The sequence below is a fragment of the Aulostomus chinensis genome, chromosome 23, assembly GCF_037954235.1.
Source record: "Aulostomus chinensis isolate RoL2024-O1b breed Wild chromosome 23, RoL_Achi_v1.0, whole genome shotgun sequence".
Lineage (NCBI taxonomy): Eukaryota > Metazoa > Chordata > Actinopteri > Syngnathiformes > Aulostomidae > Aulostomus > Aulostomus chinensis.
Window position 1 is genome coordinate 15,457,590 of NC_141342.1, and position 12,021 is coordinate 15,469,610.

The 12,021-nt window shown below is 42.2% G+C and overlaps 1 protein-coding gene across 4 annotated transcripts in view; it reads right to left on the reverse strand.

Annotated features, from left to right (window-relative positions):
* The window catches only part of LOC147239749 (zinc finger MIZ domain-containing protein 1-like), a 112,931-nt gene extending 102,228 nt beyond the window's left edge, over positions 1-10,703 (reverse strand). For 3 of the 4 annotated variants that reach the window (XR_015111511.1, XM_086195418.1, XM_086195423.1), the window contains exon 1: positions 5,680-5,893. The gene's annotated coding sequence lies outside the window, so the exon portion shown is untranslated. Of the gene's footprint in view, positions 1-5,679; positions 5,894-10,682 lie in introns of those variants that run through there. The other variant, XM_086195421.1, reaches the window with a different exon arrangement.
* Between the last annotated feature and the right edge of the window lie 1,318 nt (positions 10,704-12,021).

A 12,021-nucleotide genomic window follows, 5' to 3' on the forward strand; every position in this document is an offset into this window, starting at 1 on the left:
CTTTACAATTCCAGAGCACAAGCATTATAATTGGTTATAAATGTATGATATACATAATATGATCCATGATGCTGTGACAAAATACAGCTGTCCATTTTGGAAACGTATCTATCTGCTAGGGATGCAGGGTATTGGATTTTCTTTCTTTGTTTATATCGTGTTGTCGTTCATATCGGCGATCACACTGATACCGATATAAGTAATAATCATGACCAATATGTGCTGATCACGCATATTATCGTGCATCCCTACCAACTGCTTATATTTTGATTAAAATCGCAACGGGAAAATGACTTGTGGCATTAGAGGGAGTGGGAATTTTTACATCATTATTTTCTGTAATTTTTGCAGCAATCTCTATCAAACGAAGATCCTTTGTCTCTAGGTGATAATTTTACTGAAAATTGTATTAGGACACTTTAACGAAAAATACTGCATCTGAAAACTGCATATTGCGATGAATTATGCAGCCCTTATTCAAAATATTCCTAAAAAATCCTCATTCTTGTGTCCACATTGATGAACACACTGAGAACACACTGGTGGGGTGTTTGCAAGGCTCTACACCAAACAAAGATGCCCTCTTAAGTCTGTGCAGACTGATGCAGCGCATCTTGCCTTCAGCAAATATTCTACTGGATATTGCACTTGGCCATGTTGTGATTTAGATATATTTTTTAGCTTCAAGTTGTATCCTAGAACCCTGATCAATTACTTAGAGCACTCGTAGTAACAAATCCTAAACAGAAAAAGAATGTCCTGGTGTATTAAGCAAGTATTAGATCAAGCCAAAAATACAGTATTCAGAGCTATAAATCACCAGATATGTATTTGTGTGTGTGTGTGTGTGTGTGTGTGTGTGTGTGTGTGTTTTTTCTGTTCCGGCTAACTTCCCCTCCAGCGCGGCTGCAGCTGTAAGAGGAGGCAGGTCTATTGTTCAGACTAACAAGGGGGCGCAGAGGTCACTTGCATTTTCACAAGAGCTTTGCCAGAGGGGTTGGAGAAGAAACCGGCACACTAGTCTGTTTGGTATGGATCTACACTAAAGCTTTTCCTATAAAGTCACATCATTCCCAGTCTATTATAGAAGGGGATAGATTAGATTAAGGGAGATTATGCAGAGAGGGGCTCCCTAAAAAAAGAGCAAAAATAACACACTCAGGACTTAGCAGGCGAGTCAACAGTGGGATTAAGCCAAAAGACACGTTCAAATCCAATGCTAATATGCACAATTGTTGTCCTTCTAAAGGCTCAACTCATAAGTGGTCTTGCTTCGAATTCCTCATCACAAGCGCCAGACATCTTACTTTTGTTGTCATATTTTTGGTCATAAAGTGGAAATCAATCTGCAATATAAATCTCAAAATAAGGGGGTCTTTTTTTCCTCAGACTGTCATCTCTTCCTTCCCTCCTGTCAAGCTCCCACTGTGCAAACAGTTAGTACAATAACAACTCCTATCACCAGTGCAACCGAAAATATGCACAAAGTGGTTGCACACTCTAACGTGATTAAATGATGTGTGGTCTGGCGTCACTCCCAGCACCTCTCCCATCCCTCGCTCTGCTCTCTCTCTGTCTCTCTCTCTCTCTCTCTCTATCTGTCTCCTGCACAAATGCAAACACACACACACACACACACACACACACACACACACACACACACACACACACACACAGATTCTCTTTCCCTGAGCTGTGTTTTGAAAATAGAAGCTTCATATTAACAGTCAACAGTAAAGCTGACAGTGTCCGACCATTCATTCCCTCCATCATGAAACCCCTCGGCAGATATCAGCACTTGTGTGCATGTTACTGCGGCTCTGTGTCGCTAAGGTGGAGCGTTACAAATCAGTACAAGTACACACATGGGGGATGCTGGATGACATGTGAAGAGGGAACGTAGAGGGAAGGCTTTATTTTACTATCTTCTGTGGTGAGAGAAGTATTTATTCCAGGGGTCAGATAAGAAGAACAAACCCTAAAACACCTGGATCATCTTATTAAAACAAAACAATCTTGATTTAGGTCACTGAAACTGAGGGGATTGCAACTACATGTGTATTTTATATTAAAAAAATGCCAAAAACTTGCAAACTATTAATCGTGTGAGTGTAGTGGACTGAAAACATAGCACTCTAGGAGTAAAAATTGACAAAAAAAATGCCTCAAAACTTCTCAAAGTTAAAATTTTGACCACTAATAATCCTAAAAATATCTCGCTACCAAGGATAATGCAGTACCAAAACCAGAGAGTACCAGGGAGAGCGCGCCTGCACCAACATGAGCCCAACCAAGTCTAATGTAGACAAAAAAACATTTCAGATTTGACCTCAAATTAAAAGGGGCTCCTTGCTAACGATCAGACAAACTCCATCAAAGAACAAAGTCTAATTTATGTGTACAACATTGTGGATGTAACCTTGCCGCTGGGTGACTATAGCCATCAGAAGTCTCCACCCCTTTTTCTGTCCCGCCAATTTATCTTTCAGTCCCCCTCGCTCAATGGAACAACAGAAAAAGTCTGAGCTAGCTAGCTAACTAGCAAGCTAGTAGCATCCTACACGCTGAAAACTTTTAACAAAGATTAGATTTGTAAAGTGAAGACAGTTGCTTGTAGAGATGTGCGACAAATAAATAAACAGCGTTCTCGAATGGAGCAGGTTTCACCCCCAGTATTATTTTGCACTGGCGCTGCCTCCGTTTAGCTCCGCCCACAGTGATGATGAATGATGACAGAGATGATGACAGTTTGAGCCAGATGTTTCCTCCAGTGCTGTTTTGGCTGGATGGAACAAAAACATTCGCTCCTTGGCGATGCCAATAACCAAAGCTGCAAACATACAATAGATATCTTTTTTGATTGATTTTCAGAGTATTTCCTCACTTGGTTGATGTCTCCAATAGACCGTAATGTGGCAGATGGTAGTAAAGGATAATAATTTTTGGCAGAATCAAATACCTTCCTTGGAGCAAAAAACATTCATCTTAAAATGATCTGAAAACAAAGAACCACTTCGAAACTTGGAGAAGACAGAAAACCAGCTAACGACATTGGCATTTTTTTTTTTATGTAGTCATGATCAAAACAGACTTTTTGATTCAACAACAACCCTAAAAATAACACATTGTGAGAGCTTGTTTGACACCAGCGCAAAACCTCATGATGAAGCAACCGCAACTGCCCACTGACACACTTTCTTTAACGGACAGCTCCAGCCTTGCCTCGCACTCTCCCTCCTCATTGCAAATAGCCATACCAGCAGGGTGATTCATCCCAGGAGTTAATTCCGTCAAGCAAAGACAACACAAAAAGGACCTTGAACGAAACCTACACACAAACCTCCCACAGGATCTGACCGCGGAGGAAGAACTGTTGGTCGCCTTTTTTTGTTTTTTTTTTGTTTGGTCCTGTAAAGAGTACTTAAGAGCGTTCTCTGTACACAAACGCTGCTCCCCACAAGTGGAAATCCCAAGGTAAATCAATAAAATTATAAGCTTATAGACCATCTAACAGCTTGTTTAAGCACACGTTGTTGGGCTCAGGCACTACAAACTAGTGGGAGATGGTTCATTTTTGCTGCTACAATATATAATTATCTCTTGAGTGTAAACTAAAGCAGTGTTGTTTTTGTGAGACGGAAAGCATCAGATGCTCCATAACAACACTGAAGTGTAGCGGCATGAGCGTGGCTCGACACACGGGATACTATAGGTCTCCTCAAGCTGTCCAGCGGTGCTGCTAGAGGTAATGAGGCCTTGTGTGTCCTCTCTGATCTGAGAGTTGAATAATTTCCCATGTGGCACAGCCATTTCCAGCTTCCGTCTTTACTCTCACCTCATCGGGTGGGTGGAAAGGCGAGAGCGAGAGAACTCCCACCCCGCACTGAAAACGTGTTGCCATTGTCAATCGCCAGTACCACACACAGATCTCAGGCTGGCTGCAGTCCAGACACACACACACACACACACACACACACACACACACACACACACACACACACAAGAGGAGGAAGATTTCTTCCGTGAAGATATGAGATTTAATATAAAGGAAGAGGTCTACTTGAAATAAAATCCAGCGCTTGTTTTATTTTGTTTGCTAACAAGCAGCTGATTGTACTCTGCCTTGTTAGATGCTGGAGCTTGTCATTGGTTAGTGGGAAACTCACAGTTAATAAATGGTCTACTTCAGCACCCAGACACACGTGCTGGGTTGCAGATCTCTGTTTCAATGTGTCTTTTGTTTGACGGCTGGTGTTTCAACATCCTCAACTTGAATAGAAGAAGGTCAGCCTGGTGGGGTCTCCCCCATAGTTATTCAGGAGCCCAACCTGGGGCCCCACAGATGTGGGGTGACTAGGAGGGCGGGGATGGGACAGAAAACCTCCCTCCTGTCCTGTCTGACACCACCCTAATTTATGAAGCGACTGGAAGTTGGAGTCTTCTACTGCACAAACGGAGCTGGATCGGCTTTTAATCACATGTGGCGTCAAGTGTTTATGGTACATGCAGGTTGAACCAGGAGCGTAATCTCAGTCTGAATCAAAACTGGATCTGGTCCTATCTTAACAAGTCACAAAAGTGCCACCGGAGAAGTTTCCAAATGCTCAGATGCAGCAGCAGCAAAGGGGAAGAGGAAGAACTTTCAGCAACAATAAGCAAGGAAAACTCTCCCAGATGCCAAAACAACAGCATCTGCACGTGCATGTTGTTTACTTAGACTTGATTCTCTCAAAATGAGATCTTTTAGATGTGTAAAAGAAGTGCTAATAAAAGCCACACACACACTGACAATGTTTGGGAAGCAGATCAAGGAGCAGTTGTCTGGCTTTCTTTTTTTCAACTTGGCCATGCTGTTTGCCTGCATGGACAGATGTACAGCAAGCAACACACACACACACACACACACACACACACACACACACACACACACACACACACACACAAAAAGGAGTTCAACATGAGAGAGGCCCCCTTCAATCCCCACTGGTTCCATATTCAAGAGAGCAGGAATTTGAAGAGTCAACTTGCTAAAACCTTATGAAGCAGCAACCCAACAGCACGGATCTACTATCCACACGTGCTGCTGCAAAGTTTAGAAAAAAAAAAACACACTTAATATGTCATCTGAGAGAAATGCATCCATCTATTCTGCATCTATTCTTTCTTGAATCACATCAATTCCAAAACACATTATAAAAATGTAAAAAATAAAAAAAGACCACAAACCCAAATGTGGTTTTGTGTGCATAAAAGGTAGAGGGGTTCTACAGTGCGCAGACCGCGGCTCGATTCATTCTGCAAGCAAAACGCACCCAGGCTGCCACAATGTAGCCTCCGAGCCCCGGCGCTTTGAGATCAACGCGGCATCTGTTACTAACGAAATGCACAACCTGCTTAACAGCCCGCCGGTTGAATCCCGACGGCCCCGGTAAGCGTGGTAGTAAATATAAATATATACACACACACACACACACACACAAAAGAAGCAGCAGTGGTTTGTTATTCCAGCCTGCGAGGTGCTTCTCACTGCCGTGTCAAGTGGTCACTCTATTGTTGAGAAACAATCTGAGCCAAAGTGGAAACAAAAAAAAAAAACAACAAAAAAACCCTTTCCCGAGACAAGAGCGATCACAGCGCCACACCGGGGGAACAAGCACCGTTAAGTTTGCAGCGACTCACCGGGTTCTTAAGCGGAGAAAGTCCTCGGTAATGTTCGCCTCTTGTTTTTAAATATCTTCCCCCCTCACGGCCACTGAGAATGGGCTCAACGTCAGTGGGTGAGTAACTGAATAGACTCGGGGAGAGCGCAGTAAGTTGAAGTGTCAAATTACATTGGCTGTTCTATTACCAAAGGGACTCATGCTCGGTGGCTGCTGACAAAATGTGTCGCGGATTTTTTTTTTTTTTCTTTAACGCGGAGAAGCCGTCAAGGAGGGAGAGCAGGCGGACCGGGAACGGAGCGGGACTGACGCTCCGCAGCCATCTGGTGCTCCTGCTACAGCTGAGACGGTGGCAGCCTGCTGTATTGTTGGAATATCAGAAAGATAATAAACAAGTTGTTTGCTGGAGTTGGAATGAAAGAGGTGTGGCGTTTCAATGGATGTGTCCTCTTAGCATAGGAAAGAACGAGCACACGGTCGTTGAACGTCAAGTTTTTCACCATGTGAGGAAGTGGTCTTTGCAGAAATGCTGGTAAATAAAAAATATAAGAGGGAGAAGTAATGAGAAGCTGGATGCACAATCAAATTGATCAAAGATATTGGTCAAAATATCAATATAGGTCCAAATAATGTGATAAATATATGATTTATGGCCTTTTAAGAATGATTAGAAAATAAAGAAAGTAAAAAAAATCAAAATCACAATGTTTACATGTGTTTTCAACTGTGAATGTCATATAAACTTGTTTTTAATACTGATAATATTGGCAGTGGTCAATATTACAACATTGGATATTGCACATTCCTGGAAAAGAAGTAAATTAAACTATGTCTGCTTAGAAATACTTGCCAATTTGGAAAAAAAACATCGCATAAAGTTGAATGAAATAGAGAAATAAAGAAGTAATATTGTGCAATATTTGCAGTACTGTAAAACTATATACATATCTGGACATATCTGTTTGGAGAGTAGTATTCGTATGCAGAGTATCATTTGTCTTGTTCTTAACATCATTATTGACAATTATTAATACAAGCTGGCAGTCAGCTCCATCACACAGAAGCCTCTCAATCATGAAAACTAAATAAGAAAGATCATAATTAACGTTGGCTAATAATTAGTCTCCAGTTTATAGCATTTATAGCTTTTACTTAGCACTGATACCTCATAAACGACAACATGGTATTATAACTGATGATCGTGGCTCGCTAATGAGGGAAGACACACACACACACACACACACACACACACACACACACACACACTCCGGGTCCGCCCTGGAGAGGAATCCGGCCTCCGTGTTTTGCAGCTCTCCGCTCTCTGATGGAAAGCTCTGAATAACAAAGACATGTTTGAGAGCAGCAGCGGCATCAGCAGCAGCAGCAGCAGCAGCAGCAGCAGCAGGCTGGGCTGAGCGCTGACGTCAAGGAGCCATGACTGTGCCAAGCAGCATCCAGACTCCAGTCCAACACACACAGACACACACACACACGCACACACGCACGCAGGTACACACTGACGAACTGCTGCCACTGTTTGCAGACACCTCATTTTAAAATGCACCAGCACATCAGTCTGTGTTTGACTCGAAAAAGTTCAGATTGAGTCCTGATAAGAGATGAGTTTTTTGTTGTTGTTGTTTTTGTTTTTTTCGTTGAACACACTCTTCTGAAGGATTCTCAAGAGCCCCTCTCTGGCCTGTCTATCTACCCCAGCTGTCTAAGTTAGGGGGAGGGACAGGCTGGAACAATAGGCACCATTTGTCCTGCTTAAAGGTGACAGGAAGCATTGATTTCAGCCTGTTCCCAGCTTGTCGGCCATCCCTGAATTTGGCTAATGTGAACATTTATCGTTAATAGTTTATGGTAAATTTCCACCATACTGTATTCAAACTAAACTTTTGGTACTATCAACCGGTTTAATCTGGCTTTTATTGCGTTAAAGCCATGTACAGTTTAATCAAAGTAAATGTAAGGTGCAGTGTAAAATATAACAGCTGGTGTCTCAATTTTAAAGCTTTTAAAGGAAAATTTCAACTTTTTAGGAAATGTACATATTTGCCATTGTCCCAAGAGCCAGACAACCAGACACATACCCTTCTCTAATCTGTGGGCTCTGCTGGGAGTAAGTGACCCACAGAGAACGGCTAACTGCTCGTTAGCTTAGCACAAAAGTGACCGTTAGCATACCAATTAATCAAATAGATAAGGTTCAGGATTACCTTTTCCAGAAGTAATCCTCCTCCATTACAAATTTGGCCGCGACATTTAGTACCACTCGGTTTCTTCTTGTTTTGTTGGCTAAAGTTTCAGGAGCTATGTCAAACCACTGGGCTGCTATTGTAGGAAAGTTATTCTTGTTATTTTATTGTAAATGTTATGCGTGACACTTTTTATACGAATGCAGACAAAGGAGATTTTGGAGAAAAGTGTATTTGGATGGTGGTTTGCCAGTCTGTCCATCCACTACCGTTGAATGCGCTTAACTAACCAATAAACACATTTCCCAAAAAGCTGCTGTGGAAGTGAGATATTTATATCCTAAAACCTGTTATACACTGTGCATGTGTGTGTATATATACATATACACATATATGGATGTGTGTATATATGTATATAATTCTTATTTGACACATTTTTTCTTTTTATGTCTAAAAGTCATTAGAGGAGGAGATTAATTCTTTTCTTGCACACTCCAAATGAATTGGCGTTTTACAATTTGAAGTAAATTTATATTTCATTACATACCACAGGATTTAAATTCAGTAAAGCAGCCATTAAGCGCTCTCACACAGGTAGGAAATCCTAAATTGTCCCCCATGAAAGAGCTAGTTACTCATTCACCAATTGGTGCCAGGCCACTTAAGCTTGTCACCCTCAGCTGAAAGACCCATTTTGTGTTGAATTGCTTGCAAGGTTTAAATATGTGAGCTACCAAAGTGCTTTTGATTTTCCTGGTTTTGAGCAATAACAGTTAAAAAATTCAGGGTCAGTATCGCACTCCAACAAACATTAGGGATGTAATACAGGATTTAGCTTCTAAAATGAAAACGAACTCTGATTAAACAGTCCTCCGTGCTCTCAGGATTGTCCTGAGCGCCATGGTATGAAATCTTCTTTTGTCGTCCCCTGGATCGACCAGTCAGACGTGTGATCACAGGGTTGCGACACCGACGCTCAGGATGATGTGATGTCTGTGATGCACACCAGCCCAAGACACACTGATCCAAATATAGAAGAGGAATTTTCCTTATCACAACTGGGTCAAGGAGACTGATTCAAAAATGGTTCTGTCAGTGAAAAGCTTCATGCAAAGGGATGTTCAACAGTGCAGAGCGTCGGCGTGCTCAAGTGTGGGCCGAATGTGACATCAGATTTAGCGGACGCGGCGTATTCCCAGGGATGGACTTGTCTGGATGTTATCGCGATGCCTCACACACACACACACGCGCGCACACACATACACACACAGGCTTGGTTTTGGCTATTTTCTTAATCGTGTCTAATTTCTACTCATGTTTTGTTTCCTCTTCCTGGAAGTAGAGCCCTCAAGGAGATGCTACAGACAGGAGAGGAGGCGATAGTGAATCATTTTGATTATTTGAAGCTGCTAATACGCTTTTTTGTAACTACAATGGCTCTCTTCTGTGTAAAGTGTCATTTGTGATGATTGGCATCTGTTAACAGTTAAAACACTCTGGAAAACCCACCCAGCAGAATGAAAGCAATAATGTGGCATTTTTGTTGCTATTTTGTAGCCGTGAAGTCATTGCAAGACAACATTTGCTCTTGCTTTTTTTGTTGGAAGTTGTCCCCTCCGTCTTCCTGAGCTCTCATGTTGGGATCCCATCACAGTTAGGGCTAAATACTTAGCCCGGAACATATCTGGGCTGTGTCCGCTTCTTTGACCAAATTATTCCAAAACAATTCAGTGACGGCAAATGAAAACTAAGTTTTCCGGTGTAGCACTGGTGCGCAGAATTCTCCGCCATTTTGGACTGAGAAACTTACGAGACAGATGGGCAAAGATGCGGTAATTTGGCAAAGGACCTGATGACCTCAGATGACGACTCCGCACTGTTCTCTCACCTTCCTTCCTGTCTGCTCTGTAGATGTTATTCTGTGCAGTTACCGTTGACGTTTTTAGTCCAAAATGTCATCAGCAATGTTTTCAAAAAAGGAACCAGAGACGTCATGGCTCGAGAGCTGATATTTAGGTCTCTTATCAGTCAGGTCCAAAAACTGTGGGTGAACGGAAAATCTGGGCTACATTAGTCACTGTCGAACATAAGCGTTTAGCGGCTAGAGAGCATCATGAAATGAAAGTGAAACACACCTCAAAAAACAAAACAAACCCAAAAACAGAGTGAATACTGAACTAACAGTTGCAAGATGGACACGAACACAACTCCTAGCAAATGCGAATGCTGCTCTGCGACTGTTGAATGAATGAGACAGTTTTTGCAGCTGTTCAAAGTCGCCAAAGAATGAATGCGCGTTACACTCCTGATAACGTGAACGCACTGGATTCTCAGGCCGGTGCAAAGACTTTTACAGAGGCACTGTTTGAATACACTTTTTAAAAATAGTGGCTAATAGGATTATAATTTTAGACGTCACCTCCTATTGTCTGTTACAACTCATTTGAGGATTTATTTGTCGCACACCTGGTATGACACCTCATAAAACCCCATTTTGTCTTGTACTTGCCACAAACTAATCCCAGCACTCTTGATTGTGTTTCAACAGACGGTGTTTGGCTGCGATGAGGGGAAAAGAACGGTGCTATCAGTTTACACTACACAGTTCTAGGAAAGCCCGAGTGAATAAACTTTACGATAAAATGATATAAGTATACTTTTGCGTCTCAAGTGACTTTACTCCTTGCTTTGACAAACCGTCTTGTAGAGAATGACAAAACATTAAGTCCATGTGTGGAACTTTGCGGCTCCTTGCATGAAAACAGCCCAACGTGATCTTTCATCGTCAGCGATGTCTGTGTTTTTCATTTAAGGTTCCTACCTGGTTTATGAATGAACAACCGCCATGCTCCAGAGACCAGCCCACATCCTCTTCAACTGACCAACTGCTGGCTGTCGTCCAGTTAAAATGTGTTCACAGTGCACACTTTACCCCGCTGTGGACAGAGAGCTCATGCTGCTGCTGCTGCTGCTGCTGCTGCTGCTCGCTCAGAGGAATAGAGAGATAGTATCGGAATCTACATTCCCTGGAGTCTATATCCTTCTAGGGCTGTATATTTTGCTTGAATTTCTTTTCGCTGAAACACACAGAAAATGATTTAAATTATAGCTGTAGATGCAGGATTCTTGAGCTTTCACTTTACCATGCCTCCTTGCTTAAACGCCCCCCCCCCCACACACACACACACACACACACACACACTCCTAACAACTGTTTTTCTGTTGTCTTATGGGATTGTGTGTATGACCTGGTGACAGTATTCTGCTCAATAAATAGGATCACAAAGGATGGCAATGAGAGAGACAGGGATCTGTAAACAAACAGGACATTTGCTCTTTGAGGACATAAAAAAGAGAAAGCGTGTTAAACCCCCCTTTTCATTACAGCTGGAGAGACAAACAGCCTCCTGACGATTGTCTCCCCTTATTTTTCACCCAGATTTTCTTAAAATGTCGTGACAGCGAGGGTGAGTAAAAAGCTGGCTGCTGCTGCCTGATGTTACTCTGATTGTATTCTTTTTTGGGAGGGGGGGGGGGGCACACTGGTGAGCCAATCAATGTGTGCCCACAGAAGTGGGGAAGAGCACTCAGAACTGTTCCCTTAGGCCTCGACGATGAAGTAGCGGGAGAGGGAGACAATGCAGGGAGATAAAAGCGAGGGAGCTGACAACATGTTTCCCTTCGCATCTATACGCTGAAAAGCTGACAAGCAGCAAATATAAAACTGACTATAGACTCATAAAATATGACAGCGATGAACATCAGATGAGAGTTAATGCTATTAGCTGATGATTTGCAGTACAGCCGACTCTGAAATACAGTACAAGCACTTGAACGTAACCAGGGGATGAAACCTGACATCTTGGAGGATCTCGTGATTTTACCTCTGGTTCCAACATGACATTTGGAATGTAAAGGAAAAAAAAAAAAGTCAATTAATGGATGTTCGGATTTTGGATGAAAAGTATCAATGCTTCAAAACCCCGAGGTGCCCCGAAGTTGTTAGTTTAAGAACAAAAACCAGTAACTACTTTCATAGCTGAAAGGTTTTCTATTTTGGTTTTGGTTTTTGGTCACAGAAAAAAAAAAGTGATAGAATTTAGATAGAAGGGTGACTCAGCAGGATGATTTCTAAAGTATTTTTTTTTTCCTCAAATTTT